General features: G+C 47.7%; 1 protein-coding gene across 1 annotated transcript in view; it reads left to right on the plus strand.

Annotated features, from left to right (window-relative positions):
* Positions 1-19,269, plus strand: part of LOC138357414 (sulfotransferase 1C4-like) — an 81,409-nt gene that overhangs the window by 25,655 nt on the left and 36,485 nt on the right. The gene's annotated exons all lie outside the window — the stretch shown is intronic.

Genomic DNA, 19,269 nt, shown 5'->3' on the forward strand with positions numbered 1-19,269 from the left:
TCCTCCCTTGCTGATGCCAGCTCACTTTGCAGATTGTTAATTGTAATCCTCATTTCATTCATCTCCCTCCTGAATTCCTCCAGAACTTGGGTTAACATGTCCTTCGTTTGGTCACTCTGGCTGTTCCCTGTGTCCCTGTTGCGTCCACCTGCCATTTTGCCCTTGTCAAGAGAGAGATCAAACAAAGGAATTAGCAATTCCTTTGTTTGATCTCCCTGGCTGCTTCCCGTGTCCCTGTTGCGGCCTCCTGCCATTCTGTCCCTTGTCAAGAGAGAGAGAGAGCGAGAGTGTGTGTGTGTGTGTGTGTGCATGTGTGTTTGGGGGAGGGGGAGACGTTTGAATCTTTTTAAGACGTTCAGGGCATCTTAGGTTCCAGGCGTGGTGTTCCTTGGAGCAATTTGGGCACTTGGCTTGGATGGGCTGGTTTGCCTTGTTATCCAGGTATATTTGTGTCCTGGGGCTGGTTGCAGACTCCACCCCTCACTGGGCGTTGCTAGCCATCCTTGTGATGTCCAAATTTGCATCCGAGGCGCTCTTGGTATGTAAGGCCTGTGGTGGATCACGCCCCTAATGCCAAGATAGTTTCTCTGGGATCCGTCCTCTTACTGTGAGAAGGACTTGGGTTTCTTGCTTCGTGGCTTTTTCCTGGCATCTTTCTGCTGACACCGTATAATTCAGCTTCGATATGAGCTAGGGCTATGTGCAAGGGATAGTGGTTATCTTGAGGTTATCTTGGGATTTCGGGACTTGGCGTCCCCGCGGCCCGGTCCTCGACCAGGCTTCCTTTTGTTACACCCCCCCCTCCCAGGAAGCAGCCCATAGCAACTGTCAAACTCCCAGGTACCTATTTACTGCTAGGTAACAGGGGTATGGGGCATCAGGGTGAAAAACATTGCCCATTTGTCTCCACCTGTACTGGTGATCGAACCCGGAACCTCAGGACTACGCATACGAAGATTTGTCCACTCGGCCGTCAGACGCCCTTATAATTGTGGTGGACAATGATTTTCCTTATTTTGTCCTCTGGTTTTAGTTCGTCTCATTTTCTGTAATTTTTAAGAATGGTTACAGCTGTCTAGTCTTCAGACCTTAGAATATATTTGCCTCTGAGGTTTGGCTTTGCTTTGATCTGGAACTTGGGGTACTTTGTTGTTTACGAGGAGACATCATGCTGTACCTAGAAGACTGGCAGTGCAGATTTAATCAGTAGCTGGCGTGCTCATCTGTAGAGGACTGTTCTCGATACGTCAGAATGGAGTGGTTCTTCCTGTTGGCTTTGGTCACAGAACGCCAATTGCCATCACTGTCGGAACTTGTACTGAAGAGTTTTCCTTTTGTGATTGGGAGCAGCATCGTTGGTTCCCACACAATTCATCTGGTGGGCCATTCTGGCAGCCAAATGATTACTGTGGAGTGATGTCTCTTGTGATTCGTCGAAGTTACAATGAGGCCATAGTTTTTGGTCTTTTTGACTTGAATTTTGACTTTTAAAGTGCTAGATTCCTCAATTTTGCAAAATTGTCTACGTTGATGTGCAAGGATAACACAGGGACAGTATGGAGAGTGGAAGAGTTTGGTTGTTGGATAACACTAGACATTTCTTGACTTGAATGTTCTCCTAATGTCTTAATTGTCCCTGGATGATCATTTATGCTAATTACCACACACAAAATTCTAAAGTATGACTATGCAGATCATTAGTCCTATCTGCATTACCTTCCTTACTACCCCAGTAAGAGAAGAAATGACTCCGGCTGGGCTGGGTATTGGCCATAACTAAACTGGTGAGCCATAATTATATTTGTGCTCTAGTCGTCAAATGCAGTCCTCCATTTAGTGGCACACCACTTTGAACAGTCCTGATCTAGGATTCTTAAATTTTATTTACTAGAGTATTATACCTCAGTGGGATCTTTATCAAGTAACATTTGACTGCTGTTGCTTGAATGAGTGATAATTCTTAGACATGTGCCATGTGATAAGTGCCACATTACCCTGCCACACTCAAACGAGTTTTGGTGACGGGGCCCACGCACGACTTCCTTGGGCTGGTGAAGATTACCTGGGCCCCTTCTACCCCTCTTTGGGCGTTTTACACTCTAAAGTACACCCATTGGGAGCTTGTTCAGGTCAATGGAGTGTCCTGCTGGATACCCAGCCATCCCTTTGGTGGATGGCTGGGTATGCAGCCATGGGAGAAGGCTTCCCACCAGTGTCAGAATGTTAAGAGGCAATGCGACTGTTGAAAAGTGGGAGTACTCCAGGGGACGACGCACCCCTTCCTGCCAGCACTTGGCCTCCCATAGGTGTCCTGGTAGGTGGTATATCTTCACTCGCAGGCTTTTGAAATTAATGCTGCATAGATAACGAACTATTTACACAGGCCCCGTGAGGTGGGCGATTAACCCCCCCCTCCAACCATCCCGAGTCTGCTGGTGATGGGAGATGGGGCTCCATAACCCAGGCTGTTGGGCCCTGACCTGGCTCCTTTGACTCCAGATTGGCCCTCTCTGCTCCCATTCCTCTTCCGTGGCAGAATTGAGTTCCAGGGCCCCCAGTAATGACCACCTACACCCTGGAGTGACTCCTGTGACAACGGCATCTTTTTTTTTTTTTTTTTTTTTTTTTTTTGAGATATATACAAGAGTTGTTACATTCATGTACAGCCACTAGTACGCATAGCATTTCGGGCAGGTCCCTGGAATACGATCCCCTGCCGCGAAGAATCGTTTTTTCATCCAAGTACACATTTTACTGTTGCGTTAAACAGAGGCTACAGTTAAGGAATTGCGCCCAGTAAATCCTCCCCGGCCAGGATACGAACCCATGACATAGCGCTCGCGGAACGCCAGGCGAGTGTCTTACCACTACACCACGGAGACTGTAATTTACAGTTAATTTTAACACTACTCCTACGGGAAGTACAGCCCCGTACTTCCCACGCACTAATGTGCATGATTACTCCAACCTCATATGTTCAAACTTATGTTTGAACATATTATGTGTCAAACATATTGACACACATAACAGCCGTGAATAAAATTACAACACGAGTGATCTGTTGTCGTATGTGCATATATCATTGATGACTACCAATGATGTAGTCATCAATGATATAACTTCTCCCACTCTACCAATAACCGTTGAAGTGCCACAGGGCAGCATCTTGGAACCTCTCCTCTTTCTTATATATATCAATGATCTGCCGAATGTCTCAAACATTCTTAAACCTATATTGTTTGCTGATGATACTACCCTCATCTATTCAGACCCAAACCCACATACACTAAATAATGTTGTGAATAATGAAATAAAGTCCCCTTATGGATGTCAACTAACAAACTAACACTAAACATAGAAAAGACCTACCTAGTATGCACTAATCTATCGTTATCTTAATTATAGTATCTGTGCATGGGGGTCAAACACTTTAAACCACCTCAAGCCCATCATCACCCAGTAAAAATCTGCTACCAGAATAATAACAAACTCTGCTTTCAAACAACACTCAGCCCCCTTGATTAAATCCCTAAACATGCTAAACATAAACTCACCCACACATTCTCTTGTGTCAACTTCATTTACAAAAACCTGTTTTTAAATGCAAACCATGCTCTGAAACTCTCCCTGGACAGATGTAATAGGACCCATTATCACCACACCAGATATAAATATCTCTTTGATATCACCAGAGTCAAACTTAGTCTGTGTAAACACTCTATTTGCATAGAGACCTAGTCTATGGAACTCACCCCCTAATGAATTGAAAAGCTGTCCAACTTTTGCCTCATTCAAAAACAAAAACAAAAAGTACCTAATTTCGTCTTCATAGTTTCCTATTCTGTGCTTTAAAATTGCTCTGTATCTAGTGTTACCCAATCTCTATGTAACTAATCCAAGCAACTTTACTATAGTGATCATTGCTGTCTTCTTATATGTTCAAGCAATATACTGTATTGTGCCTATTAATCCTTGTTAAATTACCATTCAAGCTGTCAATGCAATCAATCTGAGCTACCTATGTGCTTTAATATACCTACAAATCTCTCTCGTCATTTTTTTTTTTTGCAATGTACTTATCATTTTATAAATTTTGCTTCAATTTACCAACTTAAAATTATCTGTTAGATTAATTAAGGACCAGCCCGAAACGTTGGGCATACTAGTGGGTTTACAAGAATGTAATCACTATGCTATGTATCCTCACAAATTCAATGTATCTTCTTGTTTATATATAAATAAAATAAAATAAACTGGGCAAAGGTATTAGATTAGATTTTTTTATTCAGGTAAAGGTACATACATTCAGTTACATTCATAATGTTGGATTTAAAGATAGAGATAGTACATACAATACCTAAAAGCACTAGTACACATGGCATTTCGGGCAAGGTAATGGGGGGAAAAATCACTTAGACTAAAACTTAATTGTAATTGCGCTTAAAGTATAAATTGTGTTGAAAAAAAAAATAAAAAAAGGCGGGGAACAAGGCAGAGAACAGCAATTATACAAGTTGGTCAACAACCAGCGTTGTTTAATATAGTAAGACATGGATTGACATTTAGGGGTGAGGTAGATTACATGGAGTTTATTAGGTAGTTTTTAATTTTTATCTTAAACTAGTTGAGATGTACAATCTTTGACATGATTGGGAAGGTCATTCCCCATTATGGGTCCTTTGATTTGTAGAACATTTCTAGTTTGATCAAGTCATACACTTGGGATATCAAATAAAATAGGTATTGTTTTCTGGTGTGGTGCCCATGGGTTCTGTTACAAACTTCTAAGAAGCTTTTAAGGTCATGATTGACATTACAGTTCAGAGTTTTAAATATATAGAGTACACATGAGAGGATGTGCAGTGACTTAATATCTAACTTATTCAGAGATTTGAGTAGGGGTACCGAGTGCTGTCTGGGGCCAGAGTTAGATATTGTTCTAATAGCAGCTTTGTGTTGAGAAATTAGAGGACGTAAATGATTTTGGTAAGTAGAACCCCAAGCACAAATACCATAGTTGAGATAAGGATAGATGAGAGAGTAATAGAGCGCCACCAGGGCAGGGCGAGGTACAAAATATCTGATCTTAGAAAGAATGCCAACAGTTTTAGAAACCTTTTTTTGCTATATTTAGAATGTGTCCCTGGAAATTCAGCTTGTTATCGATGAGGATACCAATGATTTTATTATCAACTTTGTTACTAAATTGACTATTGTTTATTCTTAGATTTATTTAATTTGAGGATTTATTACCAAACAAAATATAGAAAGTTTTGTCAATGTTAAGGGTGAGTTTGTTAGCAGTTAGCCAAAGATGCACTTTCTTTAGTTCAGTATTCACTGTAACATTTAGAGCAAGAGGGTCAGGACTGGAGAAAATGAAGGTTGTGTCATCAGCAAAAAGATTGGTTTGAGGTGTTGTTAAGCATTTGAAAGGTCATTAATGTAGAAGAGAAAGAGGCAAAGTATGCTGCCCTGTGGAACACCAATATTTATGGGTAGGGGAGGAGAAATGGAATTATTCACAGAAACATACTGGACCCTGTCAGAAAGGTAAGATTGAAGGTATTGCATGAATTGACTTCTGACTCCATAATGATGTAATTTAAGAAGAAGGTTTTAGTTGTTGACAGTGTCAAAAGCCTTTCGTAGGTCAACAAATAAGCCAACAGGGAACTCATTTTTATGAAAAGCTGTATGTATCAAGTTAATCATACTAATCAGTGCATCGTCAGTGCTTTTATTTTGTCTGAAACCATATTGGCAAAAACTAAGTATATTGTTCTTGGCAAGATAAGAGTAAAGCTGCTTGTAGATTAGCTTTTTAAATATTTTATTCAAGGTTGGTAGAATTGATATAGGTCTGTAATTGTTGACATCAGTGAGATCACCACATTTGTGGACTGGGGTTACTCTCTATTTTTTTTTAGAATATCCAGAAAAGTTTGGAGTTCAAGTGATTTGTTGCAGAGCAATGCAATGGAAGGAGCTAGAAGTCTGGTTGCCTTTTTTGATAATTAGAGTTAGTATCGCATCAAGGGCAATTGACTTAGTTTTTAGGGAAAGGACTACCTCATTAACATCAGAGGAGTTAGCAGGAGTTAGGTACAGAGACTCTGGATTGTTACCTGTTAGGTATTCTTTAATCATGAGCAAGGGATTAGAGGGATGTTCCCTTTAGAGGGATGTTCCCACTAGAGAGCAAGAGGGATGTTCCCACTAGAGAGCAAGAGGGATGTTCCCACTAGAGAGCAAGAGGGATGTTCCCACTAGAGAGCAAGAGGGATGTTCCCACTAGAGAGCAAGAGGGATGTTCCCACTAGAGAGCAAGAGGGATGTTCCCACTAGAGAGCAAGAGGGATGTTCCCACTAGAGAGCAAGAGGGATGTTCCCACTAGAGAGCAAGAGGGATGTTCCCACTAGAGAGCAAGAGGGATGTTCCCACTAGAGAGCAAGAGGGATGTTCCCACTAGAGAGCAAGAGGGATGTTCCCACTAGAGAGCAAGAGGGATGTTCCCACTAGAGAGCAAGAGGGATGTTCCCACTAGAGAGCAAGAGGGATGTTCCCACTAGAGAGCAAGAGGGATGTTCCCACTAGAGAGCAAGAGGGATGTTCCCACTAGAGAGCAAGAGGGATGTTCCCACTAGAGAGCAAGAGGGATGTTCCCACTAGAGAGCAAGAGGGATGTTCCCACTAGAGAGCAAGAGGGATGTTCCCACTAGAGAGCAAGAGGGATGTTCCCACTAGAGAGCAAGAGGGATGTTCCCACTAGAGAGCAAGAGGGATGTTCCCACTAGAGAGCAAGAGGGATGTTCCCACTAGAGAGCAAGAGGGATGTTCCCACTAGAGAGCAAGAGGGATGTTCCCACTAGAGAGCAAGAGGGATGTTCCCACTAGAGAGCAAGAGGGATGTTCCCACTAGAGAGCAAGAGGGATGTTCCCACTAGAGAGCAAGAGGGATGTTCCCACTAGAGAGCAAGAGGGATGTTCCCACTAGAGAGCAAGAGGGATGTTCCCACTAGAGAGCAAGAGGGATGTTCCCACTAGAGAGCAAGAGGGATGTTCCCACTAGAGAGCAAGAGGGATGTTCCCACTAGAGAGCAAGAGGGATGTTCCCACTAGAGAGCAAGAGGGATGTTCCCACTAGAGAGCAAGAGGGATGTTCCCACTAGAGAGCAAGAGGGATGTTCCCACTAGAGAGCAAGAGGGATGTTCCCACTAGAGAGCAAGAGGGATGTTCCCACTAGAGAGCAAGAGGGATGTTCCCACTAGAGAGCAAGAGGGATGTTCCCACTAGAGAGCAAGAGGGATGTTCCCACTAGAGAGCAAGAGGGATGTTCCCACTAGAGAGCAAGAGGGATGTTCCCACTAGAGAGCAAGAGGGATGTTCCCACTAGAGAGCAAGAGGGATGTTCCCACTAGAGAGCAAGAGGGATGTTCCCACTAGAGAGCAAGAGGGATGTTCCCACTAGAGAGCAAGAGGGATGTTCCCACTAGAGAGCAAGAGGGATGTTCCCACTAGAGAGCAAGAGGGATGTTCCCACTAGAGAGCAAGAGGGATGTTCCCACTAGAGAGCAAGAGGGATGTTCCCACTAGAGAGCAAGAGGGATGTTCCCACTAGAGAGCAAGAGGGATGTTCCCACTAGAGAGCAAGAGGGATGTTCCCACTAGAGAGCAAGAGGGATGTTCCCACTAGAGAGCAAGAGGGATGTTCCCACTAGAGAGCAAGAGGGATGTTCCCACTAGAGAGCAAGAGGGATGTTCCCACTAGAGAGCAAGAGGGATGTTCCCACTAGAGAGCAAGAGGGATGTTCCCACTAGAGAGCAAGAGGGATGTTCCCACTAGAGAGCAAGAGGGATGTTCCCACTAGAGAGCAAGAGGGATGTTCCCACTAGAGAGCAAGAGGGATGTTCCCACTAGAGAGCAAGAGGGATGTTCCCACTAGAGAGCAAGAGGGATGTTCCCACTAGAGAGCAAGAGGGATGTTCCCACTAGAGAGCAAGAGGGATGTTCCCACTAGAGAGCAAGAGGGATGTTCCCACTAGAGAGCAAGAGGGATGTTCCCACTAGAGAGCAAGAGGGATGTTCCCACTAGAGAGCAAGAGGGATGTTCCCACTAGAGAGCAAGAGGGATGTTCCCACTAGAGAGCAAGAGGGATGTTCCCACTAGAGAGCAAGAGGGATGTTCCCACTAGAGAGCAAGAGGGATGTTCCCACTAGAGAGCAAGAGGGATGTTCCCACTAGAGAGCAAGAGGGATGTTCCCACTAGAGAGCAAGAGGGATGTTCCCACTAGAGAGCAAGAGGGATGTTCCCACTAGAGAGCAAGAGGGATGTTCCCACTAGAGAGCAAGAGGGATGTTCCCACTAGAGAGCAAGAGGGATGTTCCCACTAGAGAGCAAGAGGGATGTTCCCACTAGAGAGCAAGAGGGATGTTCCCACTAGAGAGCAAGAGGGATGTTCCCACTAGAGAGCAAGAGGGATGTTCCCACTAGAGAGCAAGAGGGATGTTCCCACTAGAGAGCAAGAGGGATGTTCCCACTAGAGAGCAAGAGGGATGTTCCCACTAGAGAGCAAGAGGGATGTTCCCACTAGAGAGCAAGAGGGATGTTCCCACTAGAGAGCAAGAGGGATGTTCCCACTAGAGAGCAAGAGGGATGTTCCCACTAGAGAGCAAGAGGGATGTTCCCACTAGAGAGCAAGAGGGATGTTCCCACTAGAGAGCAAGAGGGATGTTCCCACTAGAGAGCAAGAGGGATGTTCCCACTAGAGAGCAAGAGGGATGTTCCCACTAGAGAGCAAGAGGGATGTTCCCACTAGAGAGCAAGAGGGATGTTCCCACTAGAGAGCAAGAGGGATGTTCCCACTAGAGAGCAAGAGGGATGTTCCCACTAGAGAGCAAGAGGGATGTTTCCCACTAGAGAGCAAGAGGGATGTTCCCACTAGAGAGCAAGAGGGATGTTCCCACTAGAGAGCAAGAGGGATGTTCCCACTAGAGAAGCAAGAGGGATGTTCCCACCTAGAGAGGCAAGAGGGATGTTCCCACTAGAGAGCACGCAGGGATGATTCCCACTAGAGAGCAAGAGGGATGTTCCCACTAGAGAGCAAGAGGGATGTTCCCACACACTAGAGAGCAAGAGGGATGTTCCCCCTAGAGAGCAAGAGGGAGGTTCCCACTAGTAGAGCAAGAGGGATGGTCCCACTAGAGAGCAAGAGGGAGGTTCCCACTAGAGAGCAAGAGGGATGTTCCCCCTAGAGAGCAAGAGGGAAGTTCCCACTAGAGGAGGGATGTTCCCACTAGAGAGCAAGGAGGGATGTTCCCCACTAGAGAGCAAGAGGGATGGTTCCCCTAGAGAGCAAGGGTTCCACTAAGAGAGCAAAGAAGGGGATGTTCCCACTAAGAGAGCAAGAGGGATGTTCCCACTAGGAGGCAAGAGGGATGTTCCCACTAGAGAGCAAGAGGGATGTTCCCACTAGAGAGCAAGAGGGATGTTCCACTAGAGAGCAAGAGGGATGTTCCCACTAGAAGAGCAAGAGGGAATTGTTCCCACTAGAGAGGCACAAGAGGGATGTTCCCACTAGAGAGCTAAGAGGGATGTTCCCACTAGAGAGCAAGAGGGATGTTCCCACTAGAGAGCAAGAGGGATGTTCCCACTAGAGAGCAAGAGGGATGTTCCCACTAGAGAGCAAGAGGGATGTTCCCACTAGAGAGCAAGAGGGATGTTCCCACTAGAGAGCAAGAGGGATGTTCCCACTAGAGAGCAAGAGGGATGTTCCCACTAGAGAGCAAGAGGGATGTTCCCACTAGAGAGCAAGAGGGATGTTCCCACTAGAGAGCAAGAGGGATGTTCCAATGGAGGAGAAGAACCTATTGAATTCAATAGCAGTGTCAGAGGCTGCCCAGCAAACACAAAACGTTTCTGGACGTTTTCAAATGGTGCCACAGAGATAACACTGTAACTTTTGACATAAATACGTATTTCTGATGTTATTAAAACCATTAGAGATAACTAAAAACATACATTCCGTTGACACAGTTTTTAAAGGTTCTGGGAGAGTGGGAGAGTGGGAGAGTGGGAGAGTGGGAGTGTGGGAGAGTGGGAGTGTGGGAGTGTGGGAGTGTGGGAGTGTGGGAGAGTGGGAGTGTGGGAGAGTGGGAGTGTGGGAGAGTGGGAGAGTGGGAGTGTGGGAGTGTGGGAGTGTGGGAGAGTGGGAGTGTGGGAGTGTGGGAGAGTGGGAGTGTGGGAGAGTGGGAGTGTGGGAGTGTTGGAGTGTGGGAGAGTGGGAGTGTGGGAGAGTGGGAGTGTGGGAGAGTGGGAGTGTGGGAGAGTGGGAGTGTGGGAGAGTGGGAGAGTGGGAGTGTGGGAGAGTGGGAGTGTGGGAGAGTGGGAGTGTGGGAGAGTGGGAGTGTGGGAGAGTGGGAGTGTGGGAGAGTGGGAGTGTGGGAGAGTGGGAGTGTGGGAGTGTGGGAGTGTGGGAGTGTGGGAGAGTGGGAGTGTGGGAGAGTGGGAGTGTGGGAGAGTGGGAGTGTGGGAGAGTGGGAGTGTGGGAGAGTGGGAGTGTGGGAGAGTGGGAGTGTGGGAGAGTGGGAGTGTGGGAGAGTGGGAGTGTGGGAGAGTGGGAGTGTGGGAGAGTGGGAGTGTGGGAGAGTGGGAGTGTGGGAGAGTGGGAGTGTGGGAGAGTGGGAGTGTGGGAGAGTGGGAGTGTGGGAGAGTGGGAGTGTGGGAGAGTGGGAGAGTGGGAGTGTGGGAGAGTGGGAGTGTGGGAGAGTGGGAGTGTGGGAGAGTGGGAGTGTGGGAGAGTGGGAGAGTGGGAGTGTGGGAGAGTGGGAGTGTGGGAGTGTGGGAGTGTGGGAGTGTGGGAGAGTGGGAGTGTGGGAGAGTGGGAGTGTGGGAGTGTGGGAGTGTGGGAGAGTGGGAGTGTGGGAGAGTGGGAGAGTGGGAGTGTGGGAGAGTGGGAGTGTGGGAGTGTGGGAGAGTGGGAGTGTGGGAGAGTGGGAGTGTGGGAGAGTGGGAGTGTGGGAGAGTGGGAGTGTGGGAGAGTGGGAGTGTGGGAGAGTGGGAGTGTGGGAGAGTGGGAGTGTGGGAGTGTGGGAGTGTGGGAGAGTGGGAGTGTGGGAGAGTGGGAGTGTGGGAGAGTGGGAGTGTGGGAGTGTGGGAGAGTGGGAGTGTGGGAGAGTGGGAGTGTGGGAGTGTGGGAGAGTGGGAGTGTGGGAGAGTGGGAGTGTGGGAGAGTGGGAGTGTGGGAGAGTGGGAGAGTGGGAGTGTGGGAGAGTGGGAGTGTGGGAGAGTGGGAGTGTGGGAGAGTGGGAGTGTGGGAGAGTGGGAGTGTGGGAGAGTGGGAGTGTGGGAGAGTGGGAGTGTGGGAGAGTGGGAGTGTGGGAGAGTGGGAGTGTGGGAGAGTGGGAGTGTGGGAGAGTGGGAGAGTGGGAGTGTGGGAGAGTGGGAGTGTGGGAGAGTGGGAGTGTGGGAGAGTGGGAGTGTGGGAGAGTGGGAGTGTGGGAGAGTGGGAGTGTGGGAGTGTGGGAGTGTGGGAGTGTGGGAGAGTGGGAGTGTGGGAGAGTGGGAGTGTGGGAGAGTGGGAGTGTGGGAGAGTGGGAGTGTGGGAGAGTGGGAGTGTGGGAGAGTGGGAGTGTGGGAGAGTGGGAGTGTGGGAGAGTGGGAGTGTGGGAGAGTGGGAGTGTGGGAGAGTGGGAGTGTGGGAGTGTGGGAGTGTGGGAGAGTGGGAGAGTGGGAGTGTGGGAGAGTGGGAGTGTGGGAGAGTGGGAGTGTGGGAGAGTGGGAGTGTGGGAGTGTGGGAGAGTGGGAGAGTGGGAGTGTGGGAGTGTGGGAGAGTGGGAGTGTGGGAGTGTGGGAGTGTGGGAGAGTGGGAGAGTGGGAGAGTGGGAGTGTGGGAGAGTGGGAGAGTGGGAGAGTGGGAGTGTGGGAGAGTGGGAGTGTGGGAGTGTGGGAGTGTGGGAGTGTGGGAGAGTGGGAGTGTGGGAGAGTGGGAGTGTGGGAGAGTGGGAGTGTGGGAGAGTGGGAGTGTGGGAGAGTGGGAGTGTGGGAGAGTGGGAGTGTGGGAGAGTGGGAGTGTGGGAGAGTGGGAGTGTGGGAGAGTGGGAGTGTGGGAGAGTGGGAGTGTGTGGGAGTGTGGGGGAGAGTGGGAGTGTGGGGGAGAGTGGGAGTGTGGGGGAGAGTGGGAGTGTGGGGGAGAGTGGGAGTGTGGGGGAGAGTGGGAGTGGGGGGGAGAGTGGGAGTGGGGGGGAGAGTGGGAGTTGGGGGGAGAGTGGGAGTTGGGGGGAGAGTGGGAGTTGGGGGGAGAGTGGGAGTTGGGGGGAGAGTGGGAGTTGGGGGGAGAGTGGGAGTTGGGGGGAGAGTGGGAGTTGGGGGGAGAGTGGGAGTTGGGGGGAGAGTGGGAGTTGGGGGGGAGAGTGGGAGTTGGGGGGGAGAGTGGGAGTGGGGGGGAGAGTGGGAGTGGGGGGGAGAGTGGGAGTGGGGGGGAGAGTGGGAGTGGGGGGGAGAGTGGGAGTGGGGGGGAGAGTGGGAGTGGGGGGGAGAGTGGGAGTGGGGGGGAGAGTGGGAGTGGGGGGGAGAGTGGGAGTGGGGGGGAGAGTGGGAGTGGGGGGGAGAGTGGGAGTGGGGGGGGAGAGTGGGAGTGGGGGGGAGAGTGGGAGTGGGGGGGAGAGTGGGAGTGGGGGGGAGAGTGGGAGTGGGGGGGAGAGTGGGAGTGGGGGGGAGAGTGGGAGTGGGGGGGAGAGTGGGAGTGGGGGGGAGAGTGGGAGTGGGGGGGAGAGTGGGAGTGGGGGGGAGAGTGGGAGTGGGGGGGAGAGTGGGAGTGGGGGGGAGAGTGGGAGTGGGGGGGAGAGTGGGAGTGGGGGGGAGAGTGGGAGTGGGGGGGAGAGTGGGAGTGGGGGGGAGAGTGGGAGTGGGGGGGAGAGTGGGAGTGGGGGGGAGAGTGGGAGTGGGGGGGAGAGTGGGAGTGGGGGGGAGAGTGGGAGTGTGGGGGGAGAGTGGGAGTGGGGGGGAGAGTGGGAGTGGGGGGGAGAGTGGGAGTGTGGGGGAGAGTGGGAGAGTGGGGGAGAGTGGGAGAGTGGGGGAGAGTGGGAGAGTGGGGGAGAGTGGGAGAGTGGGGGAGAGTGGGAGTGTGGGGGAGTGTGGGGGAGAGTGGGAGTGTGGGGGAGAGTGGGAGTGTGGGGGAGAGTGGGAGTGTGGGGGAGAGTGGGAGTGTGGGGGAGAGTGGGAGTGTGGGGGAGAGTGGGAGTGTGGGGGAGAGTGGGAGTGTGGGGGAGAGTGGGAGTGTGGGGGAGAGTGGGAGTGTGTGGGAGAGTGGGAGTGTGTGGGAGAGTGGGAGTGTGTGGGAGAGTGGGAGTGTGTGGGAGAGTGGGAGTGTGTGGGAGAGTGGGAGTGTGTGGGAGAGTGGGAGTGTGTGGGAGTGTGTGGGAGAGTGGGAGTGTGTGGGAGAGTGGGAGTGTGTGGGAGAGTGGGAGTGTGTGGGAGAGTGGGAGTGTGTGGGAGAGTGGGGGAGAGTGGGAGTGTGTGGGAGAGTGGGAGTGTGTGGGAGAGTGGGAGTGTGTGGGAGAGTGGGAGTGTGTGGGAGAGTGGGAGTGTGTGGGAGAGTGGGAGTGTGTGGGAGAGTGGGAGAGTGTGGGAGTGTGGGAGAGTGTGGGAGAGTGGGAGAGTTGGAGAGTGGGAGAGTGGGAGTGTGGGAGTGTGGGAGAGTGGGAGTGTGGGAGAGTGGGAGTGTGGGAGTGTGGGAGAGTGGGAGTGTGGGAGAGTGGGAGTGTGGGAGAGTGGGAGTGTGGGAGAGTGGGAGTGTGGGAGAGTGGGAGTGTGGGAGAGTGGGAGTGTGGGAGAGTGGGAGTGTGGGAGAGTGGGAGTGTGGGAGAGTGGGAGTGTGGGAGAGTGGGAGTGTGGGAGAGTGGGAGTGTGGGAGTGTGGGAGAGTGGGAGTGTGGGAGTGTGGGAGTGTGGGAGAGTGGGAGTGTGGGAGTGTGGGAGTGTGGGAGAGTGGGAGTGTGGGAGAGTGGGAGTGTGGGAGAGTGGGAGTGTGGGAGAGTGGGAGTGTGGGAGTGTGGGAGAGTGGGAGAGTGGGAGTGTGGGAGTGTGGGAGAGTTGGTGTGGGAGAGTGGGAGTGTGGGAGAGTGGGAGTGTGGGAGAGTGGGAGTGTGGGAGAGTGGGAGTGTGGGAGAGTGGGAGTGTGGGAGAGTGGGAGTGTGGGAGTGTGGGTGAGTGTGTCATAGTATGGGAGAGTAAGAGAAAATGTGGGAGAGTAAGTGAAAGTGTGGGAGAATGTGTGAGAGTGTGGGAGAGTGAGTGAGAGTGTGTAATAACCTGATCTACTCTCCTCTTCCTCACCAATCAATACCTCAGCTCAACACTGCTACAGCTCAGTATGAACCACTCACTGATCTACCGCGGGTACATTTATTATTATTAACATCTTTATTGACAAAATTAATTACAATTTTGCCTAATCTGAGGATTTTGATAGTCTTATTAAATTGAGGTTAATGCTAGTATTCACTGTCACGCAGGACAGAGGGTCATACATAAGACAATAGGTCTAAACTGTAGGCTGAAGCACATATATATCACGGTTACAATCAATGTTTTAATGTGTGGATATGTGAAAACAACTTTCTATTGTGCACTGCCACACAAGGGCAGGGATGGGTTCATAAGTGATGCAGCTTAGAATATAAATAGAAATTGTTCTTCATTCTTTAAAATGGACAAGCAAATTTTGGGTAAATTGTTAGGATGTCGTCCAGAACACCTGAGTCAATAAAATAGTTACACAGTTGGTGGTACAATAGGCCAGGAGGTCTAAAGTCCTTTACGGTTTCACATTCATCAATATAGTGTTCTAGTGAATGCATTAAAGGTTTATCACAGAGTTTACAATCTGAATATTCTGGTAGTGGCTCAGCCTCACTAACCTGCCAGATGTGTCTATAGCCAAGGCGAATTCGCGCAATTACTACATCACATTGCCTGGTCCGGTTACAGTGCTGACCATACAAATACCTATTATTACAGAACTTGTCATAACTTTTAATACTGCAGCTTTCAGGTCTCTGTGCATTTCTTAGTTCTTCTAAATCTGAATTAATTTCTTTAATTTGTATGTTTCTAATAACTGCATTAGATAGTCCAAAGTCATAATCAATGTTTTCTTTCCTGCAAGCCTCATTGGCCAATTGATCTACAAAGTCATGTTTTTCAACTCCAACATGGGATGGGATCCACGCAAATTTTATACAAGAATTATTATCATTGGCAAAAATTACATTCCATTTAATATTACAAGCTACTTCCGACATACATTGTGATGGGTTATTTAAGGACTGCAGAGCACTTTTAGAGTCACAGAAAATAACTCCACCACCATTGAGCTTAAGGTATTCAGTGGCTAGATAAATACCCAATAGCTCGGTCTGTGTCGTGCTTGCCCAGTTGTTCAATCTCTGTGTACTAGTCATGATCATTTCATTCCCTTTATACACTGCACATGCACAACCTGTTCTACCAGTGCCTAACTGCACAGAGCCATCAGTAAAGGCATAGGATTCAGTCGGTTTGAGAATTTGAAGATGACTGTCAATAGCTTCTAATGTTATACATCTCAAAATGTCAGTGTTATACATTTGTTTTACACTGATGGGAGTATAATGCAGAGAGACCTCCACATCTTTCCAAGGGGGTATAGTGAACAGTTTTATCAGGGTTAAGAGATACATTCAGTTTCTGAAGATTATAGGCACAACAACTGAGCCACACACTGTAGGGAGCTTTTTGCGGCGGATTGAGGGAACAGTCAGAATTGTTTAGAATGGATCTCAATTTAATTTGAATAGAGCTGGGGGGACCATTATTTTTCAAAGTTTTGGCGCAAAACATAGTACTAAGTAGAACTATTCTTTCGTAAATGGAAGGTAAGTTTAGTTCCTTTCTCATGTTAACAATTCTGACAGTTCTAGGACAACCCAGGATGATGCGCATGGCATCATTCTGTACTACATCTAGGCCTTGTAATTGTTTAGGAGAAAAATTAAGAAGATGCAAGGCATAATAATCAACAACAGATCGTATAAAGGCAATATAAAAACTACGAGCATATTTTATGTTAATGCCAAATCCTTTGCCAACAAGAGTTCTGAGAGGTTTAAGACGCTCAACAAGTTTTTTACGCAGGTTGCTGATGAGATTTGTATCATTAACCTCGACTCCAAGATATTTATAAGACTCACAAGTCTCCACGGGCACTCCATTAATAGTATAGTTAGCATGAAGAGAATGGGGAATAAGAACCCTTGTTTTATCAACAGAGATTATGAGGCCACATTCTACTACTTTCTTGGAGAATGCATCAAGTAACATTTGTAGCCTTGGTTTACTGTGTGCCATAATACAAATATCATCAGCATAACATATAACTGTTTCCGTAGGTTGTACAGGTATGTCATGGATAAGTTTGTGCATAAGTATATTGAAGAGCATAGGGCTTAGGACACCACCTTGAGGTGTGCCTAGTTCGAATGCATCTGTTCTTGTACTTTTAACTCCTTTAAATAGGACACTAGCACGCCTGTTGGATAGGTAGCTCTTTATCCAACTCAGAAGATTACCTTTGATTCCAAATTCAGCAAGTTGCTCTAATATTATTTCGCCATTCGCTACATCGAAAGCTGACTTTAGGTCAATAAAGGCTGCCTGTGTCCCATCCTGGGAGTTTACAAAATATTCAGCAAAGCATGCTTGTGTGCTACACTTGGGCATGAACCCATATAGGTTTGGGGCCAGTTTTTCTTTGACCTGAAACATGACACGATTGAGAACAATTCTCTCCAAGACTTTACACATGCAAGATGTAAGGGAAATGGGTCTGAATTTTTGAGAGTTAGGTTTAGGAATTGGTATTATGAGACTTTGTGTCCAATTCTTTGGCAAGATACCTTGTGAGAGACTCATTTGATAGAGGTCAAGCAGAGGGTGGCTAGGGACATCATTCAGTAAGCTCAAGATGTTATAAGTTATACCATCCTCACCAGGGGCAGTTTGCTTAGGTTTTCCTAATGCTGATGTTAATTCAAAGGGGGTTATAGGAAACTGATCCGTTAAATCTGGTGAGGAGCGTGCTATTTCAATACTAAAGTTTCTGTTAATGTTGGTATGTCTTAAATGCTGCTGTATATCTGGGGGTAAGGAAGAAATTTGTGAGACACTAGACCATTGAGCTAGGAGCATGTCAGCATATTCTGCAGGAGTATGATGAAGCTGAACTGGGGCTGAAGGTTTGGTAATGTTTTTAATTTTGTTCCACATTTCTGATAATGTTGTAGTTCTATTGATACCTTGTAGGAATTGTTCCCAATATGTGTTCTTAACTTGACCCTTAAGCTCGCGAAAATCTCTGTTGGCATTAAGGAATGCAAGTAAATTGTCAGCTGTTTTGTCTCGTTTATAAGAGTCAGCAAGCTGAAGCACTTTAGCTCGCTCTGCAATAATAATAGGATCCTCTGTCCATGAGGAAGAACGAGTGTTCTTTTTTTTCCTTGATTTAACCCAGGTATCATAATAACTGGTAATGATACTGACAAGATCATTGTAAAAGTGGTCCACTGATACAGGTGTATACCCAGTGTACCACTTATGTACATAAGCCTTAAAGTGCTGTTTAAGATTGTCTGGAATGTTAATTTTAACTCTAGGATGAGGATTGGACTTAATATCCGCCACATTGTATTCACAATATATTGCAAAATGATCACTTACTAGTTCTGGGATGAGCTTAACGTTGACGTTGCTATCTACTAGGCTGTATCCAATCACATAATCCAGTCTACCCCCCAATAAATGGGTCTGTTTATCAGTATCATACACAGTAATATTATGATCATTAAGGTATTTCAAGAAGACCCTTCCATTATTGTTACACTAAACGTCACCAAGAGCAGTGTGACGTGCATTAAAGTCACCCATACATAACATAGCTGTGTTACCTGTAGGTGTCGGTAGCAGGTCTGCTTTAAGTACATTACATCGTCCATATATGTTATACAGTAGGAAATGGCTATTTGCAGTTTGCAATTTGAATTTTTGATAATGTATACTATCACTCCTATGATTTTTAATTAGTTTACAGATTAATCCACTCTTAATATACGTTAGTAAACCAGTTCCAATACTGTTGTTGTATGCTATATACCCAGGTATCCTGGGTGGGACCTTCTTGATAGTTGTGGACATATATGGTTCCTGTAAACAGATCACATCTACGTCTCTCATTTTAGCATACAAGATTACGTCATTTATCCGAAGATAAACACTTCGAATATTCCAAGAAAGAAACTTAATTGTTTTTGTTTGATGAGCCATGGTTAAGTCTCAAGGGAATTAAGGTAACGTTTAAGTTCGTAAAACACTTGGAGAACATAAGTAATTTTGTTCCGTGTGTCCTGAGTACTTTTGTTTAGGAGGCGGTTAACCTGAGTAGGAGTTGGTGTTCTCCTAAAGTCTTTATTTTTAAGCAAATCAAGGGTGTCTTGACGATCTAGTTGGGGTGCCAGTGAGGGATCAATGACTACTCTAACACCATTCCCCATGGGGATTTGACACTCACGTTCCGTAGAGACAGGTGAAGTAGCCTCAGCAGCTGCAACATTACCACTCGCATCACTACTGGTGCTGGGAGAATTTACTTGATCACTATCGCTAGCATGATTCACTTCACTATCACCGGGCAGATTCATCACTAATGTTTGTATTTTAGCTTCCAATTCCATAATGTTATTTTTTAACCAGTTAATTTCTTCTGTATCTTTGCTTGTTTGCCTTAGCCCATCGAGGGTTGGAAACTGCTTACTAGAGGTGACATTAGGAGCTTCCAGCTGGGTGCCTCCTGCAGCTGGATCAGACGCCTCTGGCGTCCTGCTAATGGTAGAGAGGGCGGGGCGTCGAGGGCAGTCAGGATGCCAAACATCTACACCTTGACGCATACACCTGGGACACTTCCGGACCAGAGGAGAGGCTTCCTCCCCATCCTCAAGGGTAGGGGGGTCCCTGTGAGGACACTCCCTTGTTTGGTGCTGTTCAGCACAGAGCCCACACACAGGGTCATGTTGACAGTACCTAGAGATATGATGAGTACCATGGCACTTATAACAAACAACAGGGGGGGATACCCAAGGTTTTATAGGACTTGATGGGATGAAATGTCCAAAAAAGGTGTAATGTTTAGGGGGAGGGTCACTGCCATTCCAAACAATGATGATCCTGTTGAGAGG

The sequence above is a fragment of the Procambarus clarkii genome, chromosome 78 (assembly GCF_040958095.1).
Source record: "Procambarus clarkii isolate CNS0578487 chromosome 78, FALCON_Pclarkii_2.0, whole genome shotgun sequence".
In the NCBI taxonomy this organism is placed as follows: domain Eukaryota; kingdom Metazoa; phylum Arthropoda; class Malacostraca; order Decapoda; family Cambaridae; genus Procambarus; species Procambarus clarkii.